Genomic DNA, 11,889 nt, shown 5'->3' with positions numbered 1-11,889 from the left:
AATCCTTGTGACACTAACACTGACAATGATCACATAATTCCCAGAATGGAAAAGGACATTAACCTGTCCTCAGAACTTTTCTCTGTGGAAGGAGTCACATTAATAGTTATGTACCTGAAGAAATACAAGCAGCCTCTGAAATCTACAATAGGCTCTCCCACCATGTTTGACGCCACAGCGTCTCAGTGAACCCGTTGGTGATGTGGATGATATGGAAACATCCCTGCCAGTAATTTCAACCTGGATGTATGATAATATAACTGATGTGACCTGGAAACCCAACAGCCTGCTTCCCCTGGTCCACAGAGTGGCTTCTTCTTTTTGCATTAAAGACAAACATTTCTGGACTGGACTAATCATACAAATGCACTGTATAAAAAGGGTCAGAGCAGACTCTATCTGCTGAGGAGACTGAGGTCCTTTGGAGTGCAGGGAGCACTCCTGAGGACCTTTTTCAACTCTGTGGTGGCATCAGCCATTTTTTATGCAGTGGTCTGCTGGAGCAGCAGCATCTCAGCAGCCGACAAGAAGAGACTGAATAAACTTGTCAGGAAGGCCAGCAGTGTGCTGGGGTGTCCACTGGATACGGTGGAGGTGGTGGGAGACAGGAGGATGATGGCCAAGCTGTCATCCCTGATGAACAACACCTCTCACCCCATGCAGGACACCCTGGCAGCTCTGTGCAGCTCCTTCAGCCACCGGCTGCTTCACCCCCGGTGGTGAAGGAGAGGTACCGCAGGTTCTTCCTTCCTGCTGCTGTCGGGTTGCACAACCAGCTCTGCTCCCAGTAGACCACATGACACATGACAATAAAAACCTGTGCAATACATTACACATTACACTGTGCAATAATAGTTAAAATAGTTTTTTCTGTCTGTAAATATAATATTTCAGTTATTGTTGATTTTCTACTGTTTTTTATTGCTTATTTATAATACTTGGTTTTTTTTTATTTTCATTTTTTATTTTTATCTTGTCTTTCTTCTACTATGTCTCTTGTATGCACTTTACTCTATGCTGCTGTAAGCCTGCAAATTTCCCCGCTGCGGGACTAATAAAGGATTATCTTATCTTATCTTATCTTATCTCCAGGTGCTCTGCTTGGGTGCATGCTGCATCCCGTGTCTCCAGACCCGTACTCACCTACCCATGAAACACCTCTCCGTCTGACAAAACTTTCTAATAAAACAAATAGAAAGACGTGTGGTTCGTATTTACATTTGCGATTATGCAGATAACAACTAATAATTTAATTGTTGATTTAGCAGCCTATTTTAGGAGGCAGGCAGTAAACCATCAAATTGCACATACCTGTGACATTAAGGGTTAAGGACACAAAGAATTTTAGGAGCTAGCATTAGAGTTAGAAAATAAAAGTGGTGGAATGGACTTTTTTATACCACCTTTCCAGTCTTCCAACCACTCAAAGCGCTTTACACTGCATGTCATCATTCACCCATTCAAACACTGATGGCAGAGGCTGCCATATAAACTGCCACCTTCACATCAGATTGTTATCTTAATGCACATTCACACACACACAAACACACACACACACACACCGATGGCAGACCCTTTTGCAGCAATTTGGGGTTCAGTAATAAGTATCTTGCCCAAGGACACCTGGATATGAGGACTAGAGGAGGCAGGGCATCGGACCAAAGACCTTCCGATTAGTAGACGACCTGTTTAACTCCATAGTTGGTTATTATGGATAGAAGAAACTGGCTAAACGTAAAAGGAAATTCAAACAACAGAAATAAAGATGCTTTTTTTTAAGATGGCAGAAAAAATGTTGTCTCAGTTTTGACTAAGTAGTTCATGTTTGTTGGCTCTGTGGGATAACGGTAATAGAAGTGGGATTATTAAGAGAAAACATAAAGAAGGGAATAAAACCTTCTAAAATACCTTTACGTATCGATGGTAAACACCAAATACTGCCACATATTGTTGCCAGTTCAGTGCTTTGAGAAAACTCTTACACAACTGCTGCCAAACTTGTTGTTTACCAGACTGCACAGCCTTGTGGTTCATGTAGAATTTCAAATGTGAAAGTGTGCCGCTGAGATAGTGTGTGTCAGACAGGCCGGAAGAATCCCAGAGAAAAACACACGCAATGAGCAGAAAACAACAGGGGGGGATATATTGCAAAGTGTTGCAATATTCAAGAGCAACAGCTGTCAGATGGCTCCACAGGATGGACACGTTACATCGACTTCAGCCAATGGGCCTCAACCAGGATTTGGATATATGGTGTAGGATCTATGGTGTAGGATCTATGGTGTAGGATCTATGGTTGAGGATCTATAGTGTAGGCTCTATATTGGAGGATCTATAGTGTAGGATCTATGGTGTAGGATCTATGGTGTAGGATCTATAGTGGAGGATCTATGGTGTAGGATATATGGTGTAGGATCTATAGTGGAGGATCTATGGTGTAGGATATATGGTGTAGGATCTATAGTGGAGGATCTATAGTGGAGGATCTATGGTGTAGGATATATGGTGTAGGATCTATAGTGGAGGATCTATAGTGGAGGATCTATGGTGTAGGATATATGGTGTAGGATCTATAGTGGAGGATCTATAGTGGAGGATCTATGGTGTAGGATATATGGTGTAGGATCTATAGTGGAGGATCTATGGTGTAGGATCTATGGTGTAGGATCTATGGTGGAGGATCTATGGTGTAGGATATCTATGGTGTAGGATCTATAGTGGAGGATCTATGGTGTAGGATATATGGTGTAGGATCTATAGTGGAGGATCTATGGTGTAGGATCTATGGTGTAGGATCTATAGTGGAGGATCTATGGTGTAGGACGGCCCCTGCCTGATAGCCCTCAATAGCCCCTTGTTCTATTCTTGTTCTTCACTTGTTGTGAGATGTTCTCCATTTACCATGTGATGAGATTATATGATATTACTATAGGGTGCTTCCTGATTATATATGTGTTTTGTCTATATACACCGTGTTATGTAAGTCTGGCATCCACTTCTACCCTCTCAGTACTCCATTCAGCACTTTAAGTCTGCAGTTCCCAGGAGGCGGAGCCTCTACCACCAGGTGTGCACAGGTGGTTCACGTACATTGATTGGAATGGGATTTGTTTGTTTCTTCCCCTGTCGTTCCATTTGAACTCTGTATGCTCTGATGAAGGTCCTTTAGACTGACAGCTCAGATTATGTGTTCTCTGCATAGATCTAAGTGTGTGGATATCTATTCTATCAGTTTGAACTTTTTCATTCTAACAGCATTAATTAAGATCAAGCCAGGGGAAGCCGTGGTTATCCTGCAGATTGATACACAGTAAAAAGAAGAGTACAACGTGATATAAAAGTAAAACAGTAAAACAACACTAGAGATATCTAGAAAATAATGATAACTCCCTCTATATATCTGCTGTCTAAATGGGAGCAAATCGGCCCGGTTCAAAAATGGTGAGGAAAGCCTTCCCAGATTAATGGAGCCTGTTATGGCAGCAGATTAATACCCATGGATTTGGAATGAAATATTCATCAATCCCATATGGATGTAATGTTCAACCATGCAAAGAGGAAGCACAGATTCCAACACACACACACTCTGCTCAGGTATTACTCGCTGTATTCTTTACATAGATGATAGTTGTTTGCTGCTATACAAATGTTCAGAATTTGTCTGCAGGTGATCACTTGTTACTGAGTCAAACAGTACAACACAACACCAGGTGGAAATCTGCATTTAAATAATGTTGTCCTCCTGTCAGGAAGTCCATTTGGAAAAAAAAAAGAAATGCTAGCATGGGGACAATTGTTTTTGTGTGACGTCAGGCTTTTCATTTAAAATGTTCTCTTTAGAGGTGATAGTTCCATGTTCAGGAGAATTAAATGAACTACACTCTATTTTCTATGTTGTCACATCATACCATAACATTTTAATATCCCTGATATCTCTATTCTAAGAAAACTACATGCATGAAGTTCTTTATTTGTTCCAACAGGTGTCACTCTGCATCTCTCTTCCCTCTGACCTGCTATGGCTTTTGTACCTTAAGATGAACATGCAACCTGGAAAATAAATCATGTGGGTCTTTAAGCCGCATGGTATGCAGCGAGATGCTCACAATGCTCAGTGACTGTGAAGGCATCCGCTGAGCGTCTTCATATGTTTTCAAAAGCTCCTCTCTTTTTTTGTAGCAGTGTGGGTGAAAGGTCTCAGGAGGGGAGGAATTAATGCCCCCCCGACCAGGACCGTGTGCAAAATGATGTGCAGGCACCATCCACAGAGAGGCTAAATACTGATACGTCAAAGCGGTCCGATCAATTCGACAGAGCATTTCCTTTTAGAATCTAAATTGCCATCGCTTTCACTCTACACAGCCAATGTCCACTTCCATTAGAGGGCTAATGACACATATATACTGCAGTGATTGCTGGTCAATGTGCTCTGTAGAAGAAAGTAATATCTTTTTATCTTCAATGACAGGCCAGAAAATCAGACGTTGGCTCACTTGAGTGAGCGCCAATCAAAGGATGAAGGCTGCCGCACTTTGTGATGTTGGCTGCTGTAATATCGAGAGGTACAGCAATCTACAGACAGCTGGTTGTACTGCCTTTTTTTTAAAACAGAGGATGTGCCATATATCTTGCAACTGATGTGTTTTAAATTTCTTACTTTTCATATGATATATGTGTGGCAATGAATAACATACTATTTTTTTATTACATATTTAGCAAAATCCAGTTTGTTTGGTCCAAAACAACCAAGGTGTGAGTGTAATTGGAAAGGTCCAATTATTTGAAAGAAAAGGAACAGTGACAAGCTTTCAGTATCTCGCATGTCAACCAATTCCTAAATATGTGCAGCTAATCTAATGATGCTAACCAAAAAGTCACAATAGAAGTGGAAGTGTTTTTCCAGAAATCTGTACTTTTTGCTTACTTTTTATTTTAAAAGTACATCATTCTGAGGCAGGTAAGGGCTGACGCTTGAATAGCTTGCTTTACATGAGAGGAGGTTACTAAATATTGTATCTTTGATAATGCTTAACTTTACAGGTGTGTTTTGTAATAGCCTTATATATAACTATCACACTACACTACACTATTAGGAACCTATGGAGAAACGAAGACAGGGTTCTGAGAGCGTTATATTACTTTAGTCAGTTGTATTGATTTTATAATCAGTTGTTGACTTGCAGAACTAATTAATTGGTAGTGCACTAATTGAACACTGTCTCTGTTTCCCCACAATTAGTATTTAATTACATAAGAAATAGGAAATCAGTAGGAAATCAGTAGAAAATGAATGGTTTTGTGAGGTTTTGATTTTGATTTTACATGAACAGTACAGGAAGGCTGCACAGTGGTGTAGTGGTTAGCACTGTCTCCTCACAACAAGAGGGGCCCGGGTTCCATTCCCGGGCTAGACAACCTTCTGTGTGGAGTTTGCATGTTCTCCCTGTGTCAGCGTGGGTTCTCTCTGGGTTCTCCGGCTTCCTCCCACAGTCCAAAGACATGCAGCTTAGGTTAATTGAAGGCTCTAAATTGCCCGTGGATGTGAGTGTGAATGGTTGTCCGTCTATATATATCAGCCATGCGACAGGGTGTACAGCTGAGATCGGCTCCAGCACCCCTGCGACCCTTAACTGGAGAAGCAGGTTACAGAAAATGAATGAATGAATGAACAGTACAGTTCATCTAAAGATCTTGACAGGAAAAGTGGCAGCAGTGGAAACATGGTCTGTTGTTTTTTCTATTTCACAAATGCACACCTTTATTGTTGTTGTTTGTTGACCATCATCTCCTTATATATACATATATATATACTGTATATATAAATCACTAATAATAGAGAAAAATGCCATTTCCTTGTGAAATAAAATAATACAACAAACAAACTGTTATCTACTGATTAACAATTTTCCATATAAAGTGTAATCATGCAATTTAGTTAGACTAATTTCAAAGTGAGAACCCTCCCTTCATGAAAAATCACTCACAACTTAATGCCATATGCCACATACACAGGGCTCTATTTCAGCACACATTCAATCTTGATGCGTAGGCTTAATGGATTTTAGTAGACCGTGCTGAAAAATCTTTCTGCCCAGTAGATTGTTTCCAGAGAGCTGTTGCCAGTGGTTCTCGCTGTTGTCAGTATTCAGAACTCTAAATGCTAATTATTATTTGTAATGTCTAGTAATGAACAGGCAGAATGTAGCAAGGCTTTCATTGTGCTCATCAATACGGTCTTTTAAATATTTGATGGTCATGTTATGGAGCAAATGGAATTCGAACTATTGCTGTGTTATTCAGTTGGTTACCAAAGCAAAAGTTTCACATTCTATTCTAATTTGTGTCTTGCTAGGGTAAGATGAGAAGATCGATACCAGTCTCTGTGGTATTATTTATCCGTTTAATAATAAGCTACCACCAGTAGCCGCTTAGCTTAGTCTGGTGCAAAGACTATAAGCCAGGGGAAAGGACTAGCCTGACCAGGCCACCAATCTACCCTTTATAACATCAAACTCACTTTTCAATTTTTTTGTTCTTACACATCAAGTATACTGTGTTAAATATTGAGCTTTAGAGGTGCTAGTAAAGGGTGCGATCAGGATATTCTTTTTTTTCTTAGAGACACTCTCTCATTCTCTCTCAGCGGCCCCTTTATACAGAGATACCTCAGTACTGCTGCAGAAGACCCCTCATTACCAGTGGACTTCATTGTGTGGATTCTGGTAAAGGTCTTTTGAGTCGCCCAGTACCACATTCCATAAAAGCAGTACATTGCCCAGCCTCCATCTCCTGCTATACTTCCTCCTTAGTCTCTGACGAGATCTTCAACCTCCATCTGTTTCTCTTTACCCTGTCTGGCTCCATAGCTAACCCTTGCTGCTCTGCTGCATTAGCGGTCAGTGCTATTTCCCTATTGAGCATTCTGAGACACCAGATCCCTGCTTATCAAAAAAGAATCTATCCTTGAGTGAAATTAGTGACTATGAAATAGAATGTATATTCTCTCTCTGTTGGGTTGACAAGCCTGCAAAATCTATCAATCCAGTCCTTCATCAATAGTTTAAATGCCATTCATACTTTTATTTTAAAACAAGGCATCAATAATATGATTTTATATCGTGATTGTTTTTTGGTATTACATATACTAAAGAGCTTTCTTTAGAGCGGAATCCTTTGCACTCTTTGGCTTTCATCCATTACTGTAATATTGACTATATCAGTGAATGCAGAAATCATAATTAAACATTGACTTTACATTAACTACGGACAGGAGAGAGTCCTTATTTAGATTTCAAAGGCTTTGCAGGATGGTATACGTCAAATGAATGTTGTCACATCAGAAAGGCCCTGCTTTTGGCTTACTTAATGTTGATTTTTTCCTTCAGTGAACTACAAAGGGCACGGTCAAGCTGAAGAGTGGAAGGTGGACATCAAGGTTGTTGGATTTTTTTTCTTTTCTTTTTTTATCATTTGGGGGCTGAACTTGGAGGAGTCAGGAAAGATAGAGTCAGGGGAGAAGAGTGGAGATAAAAGCGGCGGAAGTCTGAGGGTTGTATAGAAGTGGATAAGATAGAGTCCAGGAGGACGTATCAAGGAGACAGGCAGAGATGTGGATGTTGATAGGAGTTTGAAGGAGGGATGGATCCTCTCCTTTTGCAGCTGAGAGCAATCAGGAGATGAGGAGAAAAGAGACGGCTCAGAGCAAGTCTGTCATATTCTCCTCATGGATGCCTCTTTCATCTCTGTCAAGATTATCTCCTTGTGAAAGTTGCAGATAATGCTAATGCGAGGCGCTCTAGAAAAACAAGATAAGCACAGATTCAGCTTGGTATAATGAATCTTAATGTGACCCCTAATGTGACCGCTGCGGTTCTAACCAACCCAAAAACACAGCATAAAAAGAGAGTAATACTGTGAATGCAGAATAAATGGGGAATCTAGATCACCATTAAGTCTGCATTCACACCATCAGTGGTACTGCAGCTCTTCATGGTTTGCACTATTACTTATAACAGTTAATTATTCTCCACAACGTGTGCGCAATCGGCCAGGTAATATCTTTGGCAGAGAGAAGGCATTAGCATAAGGACGTTAACATGTCTGGCTAGCGATGGTAGATAGGGCGGAGGAGGTTTCTGAATGTCTCCAGGAGGTAGAGTGTCCGCCCTGCCCAGCTGGCAAATGGACACATTTAGGACATAGAGGAGCAGATGGTCAAGCTGACCCAAGTGAGCAATTCCAAAAGCTGAAGCTGTGTTTTCCAAACAAAGGACATTATGGGATGTCAAATTTTGACAGTACCCTGCCAAATAGGATTATTTGTCACAGAAATATACATTATCTGACTCTAATAAAATCCTGTCAAAAACATTACCGGCAGATCGGGTGTTATCCAAAGTTTGGTTTGATTGTCAACAAATCTCATGAAAAGACCAAAACAAGCAATGCATTCGCCTGTTTCTTAGTGCTGGCACTCCGCCTTAAGCCTCAAGCCTTGGTTCCACATATCGGAAAATCTACATAAATCTATATTCCAGACTGTTCTCCCCAACAAAGTGCCCGTACACCTTGTGCAAGCAGCTTGTGACAACCACAGAATTTATATAAGAAGTGCACGTAGTTATCGTGACATCCCCCATTGATTTGTGGACTGCCTCTTGGAGCCCTGAGTTCAGCGATTTCACTGATTGAGACCATAAACTCAAGTTTATAAGGTTTAATGAGCTAATAAAGCAAGTGAAAAGTAGAGTCATTTTCTCATAGACTTCTATACAATCAGACTTCTTTTTGCAACCAGAGGAGTCGCACCCTTTTAATGTAGTGGCCAAGCAGTTGAATTTCATTTTCCGGGGCCATAACGTGAGGAGCCCAAAATACATTTTTCCCCACAAGCTTACATTGGGAAAGTCTGTAACAAACCTCAGTTAGATCATTAGGTCCTAAATGTTGTAAAATGCGCTCATAGTCAAATCCAGAGTTATTGTCCCCCATTCATGTGATTGACAACGAGGCTGAACGGAGGGCTGGGAGGTCTGGTTAAAATAATTCTCTACTGGCCCCATATGAGGATATACCGGAAGATTCGGGTATTCACATCTGAATTCTATTCTTTTAAACTAAACTTATTTTTCTTCATACTGCCATGCCGGTCTAACCTTTTTACATCTCAACACATGTGAAAAAAGAGCTTGGAAATAGCACTCACTTTTGGATCAGTACGGTACAAAAAACATGGACTGGGAGCAGCGCGGCCCGGCTGCCGCTCACAGAGATATGTCCCTGGGGTCCAGAGGTTTGAATCCAAAACAGTATCGAAAAACGTGTTGAAGACTAATGTGACACTGGTGAGGGTAATGAAACCGACCTTTTTTGACCAAAGTAGCAGTGAATGCAGCTTTACAAAACAGGTAACAAATAAATAGTATGCAATGCAATTCAAAAATGTTTAAATGCAACGCCATCATGGAAAAGCAGTTGAACGTTTGAAGTAACACACTGCTCCCAAAGTGGGTCATAACCTGTTGAATGTTAATTAGTAGCATTTTTCGGCAATGAAGAGGTCGGGCAGTCGGCACTTTGATATACAGGGTTTTAAAGTCACATCAGACAGCTATCACAGCGCCAATTAGGCCAAATCAGCTGCCCAAAGTGCTCATTGATCATTGGCCAAAGACAATGAAGAACCGTTAAAATGTTAAGGTTAACACACTCAAAAGCCATGTTGACCAATTCCAGACAGGAGCACAGCAACAACGGCACATAAGTATGTATAGAACTAAAGTGGTTACTGAGCAGTTCAATGAAACATGGCTAGGCCTGACAGAAGCATGTTGTTGCTCTTTTGTTGCATCTGGCAGATCAAAGTTGTTGCAACAACAACAAAAGCCTTTGACCCAGGTGACAGGTGTGATAAATAACCCTGTCTGTGACCCTGGGGATTCCTTTGAGGATGCTGCTTACAGCTAATAAGGTGTGAGGCGAGCTGCAGTGATGCTGGCAGGGCAGCAGGATTTTAAAGCCCTGTGTGTCTCACAGACTTGTGCACGATTCTGAAACAAGTGTCAAAGGTTCAGAGGCTCGTATTGTGACCAAAGAGACGAGAGCAAGACAGCAGGACTGATGAGCAATCTTCTCTAAGAAAGGCTTGCGGAGGGGTTGTGAGTGGTTGATATGTGCTTGGGTGAGAACGAAAAGCTGTGCCGCTCAACCTCTGTGTTACATGGAGAAAACCCAGCTGTCTTAAGTGCTGAAACGATTTGTCAATAACCATTAGTTGATCAAGAGAAAAGTTTGATAATGGATTAATTGTACAACCCTGTTTCAAGAAAGCATGCCAACCATTAGCTGGATCAGCTCCTTAAATTGCTTTAGGTTTAAGAATATTGGTCATCAAAGGGCATTTGTAGCCTAAACCTAACCTGATGGGAACAAGTTGAAATTATCCTTAGAGCAATTATGTTTCCCCTAAATTGGATTTGTCAAAGCTATTTAGGAGTAAATAAATGTTATTTGTAGGAGACTGGGCTATAAAGCCATAGTTTTTACTCACTCTAAATGAAAATACTAAAACACGTCGATATGTGGAATCTATAGGACTGTCAAGCTTTTTGCTTATCTCAGTACAAAAAGAGTCTTTTAAGCTTCGGAGTGTGTTGGAGAAACAGCATTATCTCTCTGCCTTTGTCTCAATCGGATAACTTTTAACATTGAGAGCTGGATGCTTTTGTTCTGATTGCTGATGCAATTTGAGGAAGCTCATGGAACCTTTGTTGGACAGGACACATCCACTGGACCACTGTGGGCAGACATTGTACAATTTCAGTGTGCTGACACGATTTTGGATGGAAGCAACATCTTGATGCTATAAAGAGCGAATGTGTATGTACGCAAAGTAGAACATAAACAGAGAAAGTCAACGTAGAGGAACTCGTACAAATGCTTACACACATTCATGCTCTAGTTGTGTGCCTGTTGTCAACCATGCACACACACAAGAATGGCATTAATGGAACAGGAAGAGTGTGATTGATGTGAGTGTTAAACGTGTTACCTCCAGTAACCCATATCTTGAAAGTCATGGGAAATTGAACACGGTTCGCCCGCCTTGTTCCATCCAAACAGGTCAGGATGGACTGCCCTTTTCCTATTCAGGTCTAATCTCAACTTTTCTCCACGTGTACCATGGTAGATGAGAACATCGAACAAGGTCTGAGTAGTGTTCAGATAAAAGGAGATTGCTCACAGTTTGAAGAATTGCTTTTTGCTGAAAGTGATGTCATTTCAATGCCAGAATTTGAAGGCACTGACTATGCTATACATATACATTTGAATGTGTTATAGTGGTGGGGACCAAAACAGAGCAAAAATGTGAGTGTGTTCTTGGACTTAAATGTATTGGATGGCCAGTAATTTATCTTCAAATCAATGCTAATGTTGCTATATCTGCTGGATATGCAAAATAGGCAGCTACCAACATAAAAGCCATTATAACCTTTAGTGGAGATTACAAACCAAAGTTGAGAAAAAAAAGATCTAGCCCATAATGCTACCATGGTGATTGAAACCTTACACCTCTCCCAAAGCAGCGCCTCCTATGCAATCATGTCACTCAGTCTTCTAACCTTTTCATGAGACACCTCTACACAGGGTTGGGATTTCATACATTCTCTTGTTATTTATTTGTGCCTTGATTGATATGAACACATTTTTGGGGTAAGTCAAGTGATGTGTGAGGACCTGTTCTTTTTACTTGTCTAATATTACATATTAGGTTTTAGAGGTTATGAGCTTGAAAACACTGGCCTGTGTGAGGCATATCACCTTATACAATTTTTAACATCTGTGTTACTTCCCCCGGAGACACAAAAGAACAAACTACTATTCCAATAG

Source organism: Anoplopoma fimbria, chromosome 16 (assembly GCF_027596085.1).
Source record: "Anoplopoma fimbria isolate UVic2021 breed Golden Eagle Sablefish chromosome 16, Afim_UVic_2022, whole genome shotgun sequence".
Lineage (NCBI taxonomy): Eukaryota > Metazoa > Chordata > Actinopteri > Perciformes > Anoplopomatidae > Anoplopoma > Anoplopoma fimbria.
The sequence above is the reverse complement of the archived record's forward strand: the minus strand, read 5'-3'. Positions refer to the sequence as shown.